The 16,594-nt window shown below is 39.7% G+C and overlaps 1 protein-coding gene across 13 annotated transcripts in view; it reads left to right on the top strand.

Moving 5' to 3' along the window:
- Nucleotides 1-16,594, top strand: part of SGMS1 (sphingomyelin synthase 1) — a 264,875-nt gene that overhangs the window by 85,187 nt on the left and 163,094 nt on the right. For 10 of the 13 annotated variants that reach the window (XM_031461322.2, XM_031461324.2, XM_031461328.2 and 7 more), the window contains one exon: nt 3,020-3,110. The gene's annotated coding sequence lies outside the window, so the exon portion shown is untranslated. Of the gene's footprint in view, nt 1-3,019; nt 3,111-15,801; nt 15,952-16,594 lie in introns of those variants that run through there. The other 3 variants (XM_031461330.2, XM_031461329.2, XM_064488181.1) reach the window with 1 other exon arrangement.

The following is a 16,594-nucleotide window of genomic DNA, read 5'->3' as shown; positions in this document are numbered from 1 at the left end:
AATAGCACTTAACTTTTGTTGCTTTGGCTAGACTATGTAGTGTTTTATTATGCCATTTGGAGGAAGAGTTATGGAAATACAGGGAAATATATGTCAGAGTGATAGCCAGCTGGCTATCTGAAGTATCAGCTTTCTGGAAGGAATAGAGACATTTTTTTTCTGTCATTCTGTTTAGAACTGCCTGACTGCTAGAGAGCGTTTCTCTTGCCATAGTGCTGTAATAAAGGTAAACACATACATTTCTAAGAAATTTTTAGAAAGAGAGTTTCTTTGAAATGTTGAAATAAAGAGCATTTGTTATATGCTCCAAGTGTTTGATTCTTAACTCTTCCCAAGAGAGCAGCCCTGTGTTGCTCAAACATCACTTAACATTGAAGGCATAAAGAGAAATAGGAAGCTAGTGCTGGACTTGCCCTCCTCTGAGAAACTAGAAGACTGGACAGCACATGAGGCAGTTGGCTGTCAATCACTGGACAGCAGGTAGCCAGGATTTTGATCCTTGAGAGAAGAGGGTCACATGAGGCAAGACCTGCATTTGTCCTGGTTTTCTGCTGGAGCCCGTTCCCTGCTGTGGTACCAGGAGAGGGAGCCTCTCAGAGCGTGGTGGTCTCGCAAGTTCAGGGCTGCTGCTGAATGGGCTGGAATGTGTGTGGCTGGGACCCAAGAGGAAGGAACTACAGGAGGGGAACCCAGAAGCTGGGATGTGTGTACATGCAGGGTGAGACCCAGCAGAGAGCAGCTGCTCCCCGGCTGGGAAGAGAATGGCCATAGCAAGGGTCATGCAGGGCAGAGAGAAACGGAGAGTTCTGGCCTGGCCGGGGTGTGGAGAAACCTCACAGAGCACCTTCGCCATTCCTGAGACACCAGGAAGACCACACTTTAGGATCAAGGGCTATACACCAGGACTAAGGACATAACTGATATAGACCTAGTCTCTTGAAAACCAAGCCTGGCAGAATCGAGAGGATCTGCCAGTTGTGTAGCTGCCATTAGAACCAAACTGAACACCTTCCAGGTGTCTACCTGATAATAGAAAAGCATGCAAAGAAGCAGGAAAATGTGACTCACTTAAAATGGAAAGTAATCAGTAGAAATAGGCAATGCCTTTAAAACCACGTTATGCTAAATCTCAGTCTCTAACACCATCCACCACTGAAAGGAACTAGAGCTTTTGGAGAAATACCTGCATCTTGGGCAGAGACAGAGTAATACAAGATGAACCCAGAACTTTTTTTAAGGTCTAAAAGTAAGAAAATAAAATTTAAAAAAAAATGATGAGGTCATGCCACAACAAAGGTAAAGGAGCCAGCTTAAACGGTTGCCCACTGGCTAAATCTGAGACAGTCTGAGCACCAAAATAATTAGGTACAGTGATAAGTGATAAACTGTTGAAAAAGTAGGACATCACATATCCTTACTGATCATAAATTGATAAGTAGATGAACAGATAGTGTAAACTGCTGAGTCACAAATGGTAACGTGGAGAGAATGCTGGAGTTGGAACAGTTCACATGTTGCAGCCATCATAGCAAAGTTCAGATCAGGCAAGGATCACCAAAGGATGCTCATCTACGGGGACAAGACTTTTGATGAGGGACGAGATATTTGCATGGCCTTACAGTGTCTCCCCACAGATTACTTATTCATTGCAAAGGAAAAAAAAATTTTCTTTGGAGGAATTGGACTGGGGTGATCAAAATTTATATCGCCGGGGGAGAGACACACAGACTTCCTATGCCTTCAGCTCTGACGCCAGGAGAAAACGTCACCTCTGTAGTTTTCTGGCTGATACTGCGTAACCTTAATTGAATCATGAGGAAATGTCAGTCAAGTCAAAATGGAATTGTTTTATTAATTTAAAAAAAGGGGGGGGGGCTATATTCTTCTAAAGTGTCAGTGTCATAAAAGGAGAGCTATGTGTTTCAGATTAATGGCAGCTAAATGCAATACCTTACCCTGAACTAGATCCTAAACTGGAGGAAAATGAAATGCTGTAAAGCACATTATTGGGTTAATTGAATATGGTAGTCAATTAAAGTATTGTATCAGTATTAAATTTATTAAGATCGATAACATTATTGTTATGTAAGAACATCCCTATTCTTAAGAAATAAATTCTGAAGTATTTAGAGCCATGATGTATGGAACTTATCTCCACATGGCTCTGAAAGAAAAAAACCAAAAAACAAAAAACGGTGAGTGAATGTGTGTCTGGAGAGAGAGAGTGAATGATTAGGTATACAGTGGGTTAAATGTTAATAGTAGGTGAATATGTGTAAAAAGTACATGGCATTCTTTGTACTATTATTATTCTGCAACTTTTCTGTAAACTTTAAATTATTTCTAAAAAAGAGAGAGAGAGACAAAGAAAGGTACAGTAATTATGACTTAAAGAGAAAAGGAGGGTGTGTGAAAAAAGATGCATGTGTTTCTTAACTGTCTTGGTGTGGATTTTCTACCCTTTGGTTTGTCTCTGGTAAATAAACATTTAATCCTATGGCAGTAGCTGTGTCACTCAGCCAGCAAAGCCACTTCTGTATCTGTTGGCTAAGAAAGTATACCTAGTGAAGGGGACATAATAATACTGCTTTTCAAATTGAAACCATCATATCATTTGGTGCCATGGAAGAGTTTGGAATGAGGAGTCATGGAGGTGGTTCTAATTCCTCCTCTGATCTTTGCTGGCTGAACAGTCATTGGAAAGTTCCCCAACCTATGGGAAAGTGGGCTGCTGCATTTTAAAATAATACTTGCCTAGTCTCAATATCTTACAGCTCAAATTAGAAAATGCATGTGAAAGCTCTTTGTAAATAATATGATTTATTCTATAAACATTAAATTACTGTTTATAGTTTTGGTTAAAGATGAAAATTGGTGTAGACCAAAGTAGAGATTTTCCTTAATTTGAGTGCCCCCTCTTAAATGTCAAAATTGATTATACAAGAGTGTTTCTTTTCTGTTGGATCCTTTGGTTTCTTCTGGTTGCCTCCCTTCTAATTTCCTGCCTTTATTATTCCAGGCAAAGCTTCAGTGGCTGAATGAGTTGTGGATTTTCTGAATTTCAGGAACAGTAAAGCAGGCGACAGAAGAGAGTGTATAAAAGACAACACGTAAGTCAAGCTCAGTGTTTATCCATTCTCACACATCTCGTGAATCTGAGGTTCCTAAGAATCGCTCCTGCTTTGTTCTGAGATCGTGTGTGAGGCTCTGATGGATGGAAGGATCTTTCAGATCATCAGCATGCCCCAGGTCAAAATCAGCCAAGGAAAGGCCAGTATGGCTTGGGGAAGGAAGGAGAAGGGTTGAAGAGGCTGGCTTCCTCGTCAGAGGAGGAAGGCAGCTTAGGCCAGCATGGTGGAAATGCGCAAAATGAGGGGCACAGGAAACAGTGTCTGCCTGAGTCACCAGAAATGACAAAAACGGGCGCTGCCAGGTCCAAAGTCACATAAACCAGGGAGGAGGGCTCCAGGGAGGTCTGGGAGAGTCATTCCCTGTCCTCTGGAATTGTTTTTGATTGAGGCTCTTTATCAGGGAAGATTACAGTTACCAGATCTGTCCCCTTCTCTGGAGTTGAATTGTCTAGGCCAGTGCTTCTCAGAGAATCAGTCTCAGATGAGATTAAGAGCTTACCCTAGAACAAACATAAGCCAGGAAGCTGCTTCTGCCATTGAGACAGTTCACAGCTGAACTAAACAGTGTTCTTGATGTGGTAGTTGATTTCCATTCTGGCAGATAATTACCATGTCCACGTATGTATCCAAATAATATATTGCCTAGTTTTCTTTGTTTTTAAGCTTAATAAGAATGATATATTGAGTGTAATAGTCAGCAACTTGCATTTTTTCATTTAGTTGCGTTGTTAAGAGTCACTTGTTGCATGTTATGGTAGTAAATTAATTTTTATTGCTAAACAAAATTCTATTCTGAAAATCTATCATAGTTTATATTTTGTTCCACTTCCTTCCAATATTTGGTATTTAATTGCCATTGTAGTGGGTATAAAATAGTATATCATAGTGGTCTCAATTTGCATTTTCCCAATTAATAGTAAGATGGAGCATCTTCATCTTTTTGTGTGTGTGCGTGTGTCCCTTGGAGAACAGAGTTTGTGACTTTAATGTAGAGAAAATTTTCAGTCTTTTCTTCTACAACTTAGTACAGTTTTGTTTATTTCTGATTTTTTGGTTTTAGTTTTGAAATATAGTTTAATATCTCTTTTAACTGTGTTGCAGTTTCATTCTTTTTGATTGAAGTTTTTATTGATTTTTATTCTCATTTTTTCTCTGATGTTTCAGAAATTATGCATTTTATTTCTATTCTTCTAATGATTATCCTGAAAGTATATTGTGCACACTTAATAATTTTAAAATCAGTCAGTAGTTAAGGTATTCTAATCCCCTTCCAGAATAATACAAAACTCATAGGACACCAAAGAAGACTGTCTCCTTCTGTACTTAAGTGTTCTTTTCAATCAGTTCTGTTTCCTCACACAAATTAGACAATTGTTATTGTTTAGTGATAGTATTTGGTCAGCTTTTCTGTATGTTTGCCATATCTTGCCTCTGTTTTCTTCTTCCATCCTGAACCTTTCCTCTGATGAGATTTCCCTTTTTTGGAATATTCTTTCCTTAGAATCTTTTGGTGGTAACAGCTCTCAATTTTGGTTTTTGTGAAAATGTCTTTATTTCACTCTTGTAGTTGTTAGTTGATAGTAATTTTTCCTCCCAGCATTGTGAACGTATGTATTGTTCTATTGTCTTACGGCTTTCCTTTTTGCTCTTAGGAAATTTATTGTTAGTCTTTTGTTTGCCATTTTTAGTAGGTGATCTGGCTTATTTTGAGATTGTTCATTTTTCATTGGGGTTCTGCAGTTTCACTGCAGTGTCTTTTGTGCAGCTTTCTTTTTTTTTTTACCCTGTTAATATTTGTTGTGTTTCATGTATTTGTGGCTTCATATTGTTCATCAGCTCTGAAAGTTTCTCAGCTATTAATGCTTTGAATATTGTCTCCTTCGTTTTCTTTATTGTATCCTTCTGATTTTGATTAAATAGATGTTAGAACTTCTCTTTTTTCTTCATGTCTTTTAATTTGTATTTGTTATTTTCTTCCTTGTCTTTCTCTGCTGCATGGATTCTTAAGGTTTAGCTTCCAGTTCAGTAAATCTCTCTTCAGCTGTATTGAATCTTTTATTTAACCCATCCATTGAGTTTTTAATTTCAATGATTATATCCCTTCATTTCTGAAAGTTCTTTTTCTATTCGAAATATATGTTAATTTTTTTTGGTGATCTCTTTTTGCTTGCACATTTTCTTTTTCCTCCATCTTTCATATCTTTAAACATCACCAAACACAGCTAGTTCATATTCTGTGTTTGATAATGCCAGTATCTGAAACATTTGCTGGTCTAAATCTATGTCTGTGGCTTGTTTCCTAGTGTGCATGGTGAGTTCTAATTGTGTGCTAATATTTGATAATTATATCTTGGAATCTGGAGGTCTTCTTGAAATTTGTGTTTGTTTGTCCCAGGAGCGAGGAGGATGCTACAGATCCAGGACCACTTTTGTTTCCTTTGGAAATCCTAGTTTCAGGTTGGGCTTTTCCCACCTGGCTGAAAGCTCAAGGTTTAGATGCCCCTTTTCATTGCTGATATTTGTAGTTTCCTCCAGGGCAGCTGCTACTGTCTTCTCTGCTCAGGTTTCAGTGACCTGTTCCTGCCATGCCCCCCCGGGATTTGTTTCTCTACCTGGAGTTAACCAACGCATTAAAAAGTATTGTTAACAATAATTTATCTAGAATCTAATTATAGTATAGAGGAAGGGCTCTGCAAATATCTAGTCCACTGTAATTCCCAAATTAGTAGTGCCCAAATGATATTTTATTTTTTTATTAAAAAAAGCTTTTTTTAGTGGAGGTACTTGAACCCAGGACCTTGTACATGCTAAGTATACACTCTACCACTGAACTATACCCACCTCTACCTCAAGCGATATTTTAAAATCAACTTTCTGTATGTGCCCTTTATCAATTTTTTTAAATCCTTTAAACTTTATATGATTTAGAATGACATTCTCCACGGACATCCATGTTGCTGCAAATGGCATTATGTTGTCGTTTTTATGGCTGAATAGTATTCCATTGTATAAATATAATACATCTTTATCTAGTCATCTGTCAATGGACATTTAGGCTGTTTCCATGTCTTGGCTATTGTAAATAGTGCTGCTATGAATATTGGGGTGCAGGTGTCTTTTTGAAGTAGGCTTCCTTCTGAATATATGCCCAGGAGTGGGATTCCTGGGTCATATGGTAAATCTATTCCTAGTCTTTTGAGAAATCTCCATACTGTTTTCCACAGTGGCTGCACCAAACTGCATTCCCATCAACAGTGTAGGAGTGTTCCCTTTTCTCCACAGCCTCTCCAGCATTTGTCATTTGTGGCCTTTTGAATGATGGCCATTCTGGCTAGTGTGAGTTGATACCTCATTGTAGTTTTGATTTGCATTTCTCTGATAAGTAGTGATACTGAGCATTTTTTCATGTGCCTATTGATCATTTGTATGTCTTTCTTGGAGAATTGCTTGTTTAGGTCTTCTGCCCATTTTTGGACTGAGTTGTTTGTTTTTTCCTTATTAAGTCGTATGAGCTGCTTACATATTCTGGAGATCAAGCCTTTGTCAGTTTCATCTTTGGCAAAAATTTTCTCCCATTCCGTAGGTTGTCTTTTTGTTTTATTTATGGTTTCCTTTGCTGTGTAGAAGCTTGTAATTTTCATTAGGTCCCATTTGTTTATTCTTGCTTTTATTTCTATTGCTTGGGTAGACTGCCCTAGAACATTTCAGACGTATGTGAGATAATGTTTTGCCTATGTTTTCTTCTAGGAGGTTTATGGTATCTTGTCTTATGTTTAAGTCTTTGATCCATTTTGAGTTTATTTTTGTGTATGGTGTACGGGAGTTGAACAGAGGACCTTGTGCATGCTAAGCATGCACTCTCCCACTGAGCTAACCCTCCCCCCAGATCCACTGAATATTTACTTCCTTGGAAGCTGGAATTACTACTTTTGGAATAACTCATAAGAACAGAGTCCTTATCAACTCCCATTTATTATATCTCACAATCTATTTTCTGTTCAATTGTCATTTTTCTTTCTATCCAGATCCCTAGAGATGTGGATCTCTGCCTGGAGATGCCTTTCTTCCTCATGTAGAGTAAGAAAATAGATATTACTGTTGTGAATTAGAGGCATTATCTCTGTAAACTCCCTGGCCTTACATTCTACATCCCTTTAATGGGCAGAGAAAGCAGCTTGAAGTTTAACATTTAATATAAAATGTTAAGTTTCCATGTGCTTTGGCACATGAAAAAAACTTTTATTTCAAAATGGATGTCAACTGAGGATGCTGATTTAATAGTTTTCTATTCATTCTGTAGCAGAACCATCACCTGTAGCAACCATACATTTTCAGAGGCCATGCAGATCTGACTAGAGTGGCTAAGGAGTTAGTGATTGAAGTGGTATGTAAGGCATGTTTCTAATCTGCAAAATCTTTATGCTTTGTAGGTTACAGGTAGGATTTTTGAAATACTAGTGTAATCGTAGAAAAGGCAGGCAGTAAAAACATTCCCGGGAATGCTGAGCTCTATGACTAGGGACTCTCTGAGGGACTGCCTCTTGTTGGACCCATACTTTCACGTGGAAAATATAAATACCGAATAATTCTGTGGCTTTTCCTCCCTTGGACAACATATTCTAATGAGTAGTTACTTCCTCTGTATCCTCATATTCCTGGGTTATCGTTGGCTTTCAGTTCAGGGACTGCTGCTGGTTTTGGTTTAGTTAGCTGAACACTACAGAAGCTTCGCTTAGAGAGCTGGGAAACAGACGAAGTGGAACTGGAGACGCTTCCCAGAAATGGCCAGGGCATCTCAAGGAGAACTTGCCCAGCCTTAGGGCCGGGAGCCATCATTCACAAGTGCACACTGCCCAGCTGTGGGGAAAGGAACCGGATTACCCCTGCACCCAGGTCTCTGGGCCTGAACTGGGCAGTTCATTTGGTAGAGCAGGAACAGGCCCTTTGAGCCTCCCAGGTCCCCTCTTTTACTGTAAATATGTATCCCTTTGAAGGTTGCAATTTGGATTATTAGCACGATTTTTACACAGTTCATCTGAGTGCAGTTTTTTTCCTGTTGCAAAATTATGGTTCTGGTTGTATAAAAATGATGCAGAGAGACAGCCCAAGAACATGGTCTTTCAGATGTCCTTTTCAGTTAGGGTGTTAAAACTGGGGCTTGATGGTCATTGTCAAGATGAGTGGCCATAAATCTGAGTTTGGTCACCGGAGCAGTGCTTTGCTTCACGTGCTCCCTGGGTCTCGTGGGCTTTGGTCCTAATTGTACTCCTTTTGACCAAGAATGGGTTACTCACCTCTCTGTGCTTGGCACTGGAATCCTTGGCCATTTGTAGCATTCTTCTCCTTTCTCTCATGATGTAATGAATTTGTACATTTCTAAATAAGGTTTGGAAAATTGGATTTATTTTAAACACCTTCTTCTCCAACTTGTCCTCCCTTCTGCTCACCAAATTCACGTCTGAATTATGGTCGTGCCCTTTATCTGGTGCCTGCAAAAATGCCCACAGAATAATTTTCGTTCACCTTTGCCTCAGTCAGGGTGTTTGGGGTTGGCTGCACATCATGGAGGGAGCCATACTAGGTCCATTGATGGTCAGCAACCAGGCTTCAAGTTGGATGTCTACTCACAGTCTGCATGACTTTGGTTAATCACTTAGCTTTTCTGAGTTTTGATTTTCCTACCTAGTAACTACCTCAGTCTTTTCATGTGCTGGAGCAGTGATTCTCAAATGTTCTGGTTTAAGGACCCTTTATACTCTTAAAAATTATTGAGGACCCCAAAGAGCTTTGCTTATATGAGTTATATCTAGAATTTTGTGGCAGGCAGAGAAATAGCCCCCAGAGAGGTCCACACCTAATCCCCAGAACTGATGAATGTGTTACTTTATGTGGCAAAAGAGATTTGATTATGTTAAGGCTCTAGAGGTGGGGAGATTATCCTGGATTATCCAGGTGGGCTCAGTATAATGAAAAGAGTCCTTCTAAGAGGGAGGCAGGAGTGTCAGTCAGAGAAGGAATCATGGGGACAGAAGCAGAGGTTGAAGTGATGCTATTGCTGGAAGTGGGGACCATGAGCCGAGGAGGGCAGGTGGCCTCCAGAAGCCAGGAAAGGTGAGGGACAGGTTCTCCCCGAGGCCCGTGAGGAACTCATCTGTGCCGACACCTGCATCCTAGCCCTGTGAACCTGCTTTTGGGCTTCCAACCTCCAGAACTCTAAGATAATTTGTGTCATTTTTAAGCTGCCACATTTGTAGTCATTTGTTTTAGCAGCCATAGGAAACTAATAAAATATTTTCCGTGTTAGAAATTAGAAGTCAGAAATTTTAAAAATACTGCTTCATTTTAAAATAATAAACTCTTACAGGTTAGCTCAAATTACTTTTTGGGGGGAAAATAACTATTTTCCACCTATTAGTGAGAAGACCACCACTGCTATACATTCTTAAACTCTTTTAATGTCCAGCTTAATGGAAAGTACCTGGCCTCTCAGATCAGCTTCTGCATTCAGTCTGTTGTGGCATCATGTGTCATGTAGCCTCTGAAAAACTCCCCTGAATACTCATGAGAGAATGAGCATTAAAAAGACGAATACCATCTTAGTATTATTATAAAATAGTTTTGGCCTCATGAACTACCTTAAAGGGTGTTGGGAGTCCCAACGCTTTGAGAGTTCTGGGCTGGAACAAAGCCACACAGCCACACCTAGTTGCAAAAGAATCTAGAGTTTAGGGTGCTTACTTTGGGTCTGTTTAAAAAAATGTGGGGGTTCTATTATTAAGGAAGAAAGGGAGAATGGATACTAAGAGACATTTAGCAATCTCAGATTCTCTTTATATCAAAGTTTGATAGGTAGGTAGACAGTCACCAAAATATTGGTTTCCCTTCTCCTCGTCCTTATGTTAGCTAGGAAAGATGGGTGTTTGGTTTAGACTGCATCATTTAGAAATACCTGTGATGAAACACAGTGCATGTAGGCAGAGTCATAACTGCAGTGAATTGCAGTTTTTTGCATTTAAAAATTAATTATATAAAGTATCTTTTGTTTGGTGTTCACAGGCAGCTTTTTGATGTTTTGTTTGGGTCTTTTGAACTTAACAATACGCTTCCTTCCCTTGGCTAGGACGACAGTTGGAATTAAAATGAGATTTCAGCCCAGCTTTGATGCATAGTGGTTCTTTATGGGGTTTGAAACTACAAGGGGAGTGACATTTCCTCTTGGTCATTTTGTAAACAGTTCCTCCTCCCTAGCAGCATCCTGTTGCTGAAGAATAACCCAGTTCTAGTTTCTCATGTGAAAGCGCAGTTAGGAATATTTGTGCTGAGTAGCTTATAATTTTAAAAATTTTATATAAATACAGTAAAACAGTTTGAGTTGAAATGGCATAATTTTGAGCCTAATATAAAGCTTGATACTGATTTCATTAATTGATAATATATGTTTAATGCACTTTTAGAGCTATTCTTGTCTTTAAATCAATTATTGTAGTATCTTTTGGGTGAGTGAAGACTTGGGAGATACTTTCATATTCCATACATGGTCTTGAAGTATTATTTCAACCTCTGGGATGAGAGAAGCCTTTGTGTCTTTCACACCTTAGATTGTCCATTTCCTGACTGAAATGATTGGGGAGGGGAGTTTTGGCTTGGGATGGGGGTGTGGAGAGGAAGCAGAGAATTTAGAGGCTCAAATTTAGAGGCTCAAGCACTTGGGAAAAGGTGTACCTGGTTGGGAGCCACACTGGGGTGGGTACTGTGGGAAAAAAAATATTGCCTGCCATTTTAGTAAGCAAAGGATATCGTGGCCATAAAGCCATCAGCCACTGCAGCTGTGCTGTCGGTGCACCCTGAGGGGATTCAGGATGGAGAAAAACAGGACACTGGCCCTAGAGAGTTAAGATGCATATCAAAGGAGTGATTTCAATAATCCCAGACTCTTCTATCTTCCCATAAGTTGAAAAGCACTGAAGTCATTAACTTGAGATGTCTTTTGTGATTAGCAGTAATCTTTTGATGTTCAACTGCATGGTTTTTTGTTTGTTTGTTTGTTTTGTTTTAAGCAAAAACTCCCATATATTCTGGCTTCCCCCTTACCTCTTTGGAGCAGTTCCTCAGAGCCATCTGAGAGGCTGTCTCCCAGGCTATAGTTCTCAGTAAGGTCGCTGAATAAAACATAATTCTTAACTTTTAGGTTGTGCATTATTTTTTTTAGTCAGTAGTTCTCTGGGGGCTAGATGGTCATGCCAGTGTCTGGTGACCTTTCTGAACTGGAGCTGAGAAGGACAGTTTTACTTGCTTTTCTCTTTTTCCCAGAGGCCCATGAGAACCACCTTGTGTTGCCTGTTTCTCTTGTACCTTGTGGTGTACTGTGTTGCCAGGAACTGGGGTCCTTCTCAGTTGAAACCTTGGTTAAAGGTTAAAGGTGGAAGCAGTTTGTTGTAACTTGAACTTGTGGACCAGAGACCTGTTGCTACCAAGTACCTTGCATCTGAGGGGCTCGATGTTTTTAGCAACCAGCATTGTCATAGTAGCATTTATTACCCATATATGAGCATAATGGAAAAATTGTAAGTGAAACTGATGGAAGGGTATCCCTATTCATTTTTGGATGTATTACCAATCATCACCTGGCTGGCTGTCCCTGTGACTTGTTCGGTGTTCCTGTAGGGGAGAAGTGTGGCTGGCTGTGGTGCCCTCCCCTCTTCATTTTGAGGGGTTTACTCTCATGTCCACATATCACCCTGGTCTGCCATGCAAGGTCCTGGTTAAGAGACAGTTTTGGTTAAAAGCCATGTGGTTGCAGTAGCTAGCGGTTTTGGAAACATGGGCTGGAAGATTTTTCTGATACTTTAACAATTGTTTTTTATTTGTAAAATAACCAAACAGTTGTTTTAAGATTGCAAAACAATTAGTGTTTTGATTTGGCAGTTCCTACACTTACTAATCACTGAAAGTAGACAATTTCTGCATGTAAGAGGCTCAGTGAGCAGGGGGCCAGGGGCCATGTCTTATTTTCCCACCGGCTCTTTCGCAGGCCTGAGGGGCTTCCCTCATGGCTGACTTGGGAGGCACTTCAGGTTTGTACCCGGGTGTCACAGGCCTTCAGACACAGGTCATTGCTCGGGCACTGAAGGCAGGGTGTTTTGGAAGCTACATGTGACAGTTTAAGGAAAAGTTAGAGTCTCTCCAGAAAGAGGCAGATGCATGCACAACGAACTCGCTGTGTTTCACAATTTTCTTTTCCCCTCTCACTCTCATTTCTCCCTGATTTCCCAGCTTACTCTTGCTGCAGCTGTTAAAAAGGCTGACTTCCTTTCAGACTCCTGGTCTTCCCTAGCCCAGCCCTTGGCAGATGCCTCAGACACAAAGTCATGGAGACAGAGACTGCCCTTCCCCTTTCTCTCTCCACTGCAGTCTGCCTGCCGTTCTCCTGCCACGTGTCATGCTGGGCTGTCCTGAGCTCTAGCATGTGTGGGCAAGGCTTATTTCCTACCCACTCACACATCTTTTGTCCTGCCGTCCCCTCTATTTGAAATGTTGGGGGCTGTAAGTATCCCTAAGGTAAAACAGGGGCAGTTGCTAATCCTATGTATCTTAGGGGCCAGGCTTTGAACTAAGAAGATAAGCAGTCCTTGGTCCAGTTCCTCAGCACCGGAGGGCTTCCTTACGTCCTTCTGCTCTAAGAATTTTTTGGTTACATACTCACTGCTCAATGGCTCAGAGACTTGGGTGCCCTGTTCCTGTGGGAGGGCCTCAAATACTGAGTCTGAGGATGAGGCTGGATCACAAGGATCCCAGTCCAAAGCAGATCATGTTAAGTTCCAGTGCACCTTTAGATTTTCATTTGTGGATAGTGCTTGTCCCAGTTTGTAAGAGTGTGTGTGAATATTTCTCCATTCCTAAGTTCTTTTAAAGAGAAGAACTCTTGCTCTCCTGTTTAGCATTAAAAAAAAATGACCTGTTCTGGGCTTGGCATATAATAAGGAAAGAATGAACAGGACAGACACCTGTCCTGAAAAATGGACTTCTCTGTCAACAGTGGTTTGCATATCGCACCCTGAGATAGATACATGACTGTTTTTTTTTTCATGTTTTTTAAAAATTGAGGTATGGTTGATGTACAATATTATATGTTTCAGGTGTACAACATGGTGATTTATAATTTTTAAAGCTTGTATTCCATTTATAGTTATTATAAAATATTGGCTATATTCCCTATACTGTACAATGTATCCTTGTAGATTATTTACATTATACATAGTAGTCCACACCTCTGGATCCCCTACCCCTACTTTGCCCTTCCCCCCTTCACTCTCCCCACTGGAAACCACTAGTTTGTTCTCTATATCTGTGAGTCCGTTTCTTTTTTCCCTTCCTCCCTTCCTCCCTTCCTCCTTCCTCTTCCTTCCTTCCTTCCTTCCTATCTGTCTTTTTAAAAATTCTGGATAACAAACTTTTAATTTGGTCAAGGGAAAAGGACAGAAGAAAGTCATCATTTACCAGAGTCCTTCCAACAGATGATGTTTGCAAAACCAAAAAGGTCTTTTCAAAATATAATGTACTGAGGGCACGGTATAGCTCAGTGGCAGACCGCATGCTTAGGATGCAAGAGGTTCTGAATTCAATCTCCAGTACTTCCATTAAAAAAAAGTATAAAAAAGAAAAACTATATAACGTGCTTTGCTGAAACAGATCTATATCCTGATTGTAGTAATGCTTATATGAATCTCTACATGTGATAACATTTTATAGAACTGTATGCAAAAAAGAAAAAAGACAGGAATTGTACATGTAAAAAAATGAAATCTGAACAAGGTCTGTAGTTTAGTTAACATATTGTACCAATGTCAGGGTCTTGCTTTTTTTGATACTTGTGATTATGTAGGATAAGAGGGGAATACATGGGAACTTTCTACTATTTTTGCAACTTCTATGTTGAGTCTAAAATTATTTCAAAATCAAAAGTTAAAAGAAAAATACAATGAGCTACCACTACATACTTTTTATAATAGCTTTAAAAAAAGAAAGAAAAAAAAAACAGGAAAATGAAACAAAAACACAAAGATACAGAGCAACTAGAACTTTCTTGCATTGCTGGGGGGAATTTAAAATGGGCCAGCCACTTTGGGAAATAGGTAGCTTCTTACAAAGTTTAATACGTATTTACCATACAAACCAGCAATTCCATTCTTAGATATTTACCCAAGAGAAATGAAAACCTCTTTTCACACAAAAAACCGTAGGCTAATATTTTCAACAACTTTATTCCTAACTGTCCAAAACTAGAAGAAACTTGAATGTCCTTCAACAGATAAGTGGATAAGCAAACCAGATGTCAGTGGAGTATTACTCAGTACTAACAAAGAACATACACAACTGTTTGGATGAATCTCAAATGCATTATGTTATGTGAAAGAAGCCAAACTCAAAAAGGTACATCCTGTATGACTCAAAAGGGTACTACCGTATGATTTCATTTATATGACATTCTTGAAAAGGCAAAAGTACAGGGTTAGAAAATACATTAGTGGTTGCCTGGGTCTGGCAATGGGGGAGAAGACTGAGTTACAAAGGGCAGAGGGAACTTTTTGGAATGAATGAAATATTCTGTTTCTTAATTGTGATGATGATTACATGACTAAGTTTTGGTCAAAACTCATAGAACTTTTACACTAAAAAGGATGGGTTACTGCATGTAAATTATACCCCAATAAATCTGACTTTTAGATGAAAACACCACGAACAGCAAAAATAAATAATTAACGATGTGCTTTGGCTTAAATACTCAACGAGAGTTCAGTGTCTATCACTTGTCTGGTTGGATACGGTTTTGTGAAGTCATTGGTTATACAAGATATTTCGGTCAAACACATGAGTGTAGCCTCTTCAGTACTTTGGCCTCTAATTGATCAATGGAAAGAACTATTGCCATAGAGATGGATGCTTTGGTATTTGTTAAACAGAATGCTGCTGGGAGATTAAAACAAAAGCTTTGGCTCTTGCTTGAGTGAATGTAGGATGCAATCTTTAGTATGTGAACATTTAATCAGATGTCACTCTGTCTCCTCTCTGGGCTTCTTTGCCATTGAAATAGTTGTTAATGGAGCAGTTTTTGGATTGTTTTAAGTCTCAGCCATAACAACTGTGCTGTGATTTTTCTTTTTTCTCCTCACCCCCCCCCCCCACTGCCCCAGAGTGGTTTATAAAATGTCCTATTGGGGTAACCCAATGTTTTGATTTGGTGGGAGGGAGGAGAGCTAATTTCAGCACTATGGCCAGTACAATTTAAACATAAATCAAAATGTTTACAGCAGGAACTGGAAGATGCAGACTGGAAATCTGATGGCCTAGAACCCTGAAGCAGTGTCCCTTGATAATCAACATCCTTTGTAAATCAGAGTCAAAATTTGATTTTGGAGAAAGATTTAACTCTGAACTCCTGGCCATGATTTGTGGGGCTGAAGGATTTAATTCTGCCTTTATGGAACAGATAGCTGGGTGATGCAAATGAGATTACAACAATCTTTTCCCAATAGAAGACTCCTTGTTAATTTAAAACCAGGATTTACTAGATTGGTTTGGATTTAATGTGATTCAGTAGTCTTTTCAGTTGAGCAAACACTTAATCATTAACCACCTATCATGCTTATTATGAGGGGTTGGGTTTGCACAGGCAAATAAGCCTCAAGTGCTGTTTTCAAGGAACTCACTACCCAGCAAGGTCGACAGAGCTGTGTGCAGCCCCCTTAAGTTCAGCTGCCGGGGAGACCCCTGAGGAGGAAGCCCTGACCTCGCATGTGTCACCTGAGTTGGACCTTGATGTGTAAGTAGACTTTTGTCTGGTCTGGAAAGAGCCCAGTTTCTCAGGCAGAAGGAGCCAAGTGCTATATGAAAGCTTTTGTGGTTAGGGAATCATGGCATAGGAACTGGACAAATGACTTCCTCCCTCCCTCTCCAACTAAATATGAGTTAACGTAGAAGCCATATTTATATATGCAGTAAATATCCAGACTGTTTGGAAAGATATAAAATTATAAGTGATTTACTCCCTTCTCTCTTCTCTGTTAGTTTCTATTGCTGCTGTAATTAGTTATTGCAGTGTAGTGTTATGAAACAACACAAATTTATTGTCTTACGTTTCTGTAGATCAGATGCCCAACATGGGATTCACTGGGTTAAAATGAACATGTCTGAGGCTTTGGGCCTTTTCTGGCTTCTAGAAGCTGCCAGGATCCTTTGGCACATGGCCTTTCTCCATCTTCTTTCAGACCATTCTGCTGTAATTGAATCCAGGAAAAGGTCTCTGATTTTTAAGGACCTGTGTGATTAGATTGGGTGCTTGGGTAATCCAGGATACTCTTCCCATCTCAGTATCCTTAATTTATCATATCTGCAAAGCCCCTTTTGCTATGTAAGGTAATATATTCATAGGTTTCCGGGGGTTAGGATGTGGACATGGGGCTATT

Source organism: Camelus dromedarius, chromosome 8, assembly GCF_036321535.1.
Source record: "Camelus dromedarius isolate mCamDro1 chromosome 8, mCamDro1.pat, whole genome shotgun sequence".
NCBI classification, from domain to species: domain Eukaryota; kingdom Metazoa; phylum Chordata; class Mammalia; order Artiodactyla; family Camelidae; genus Camelus; species Camelus dromedarius.
This window is presented reverse-complemented; position numbering and strand designations above follow the sequence as displayed.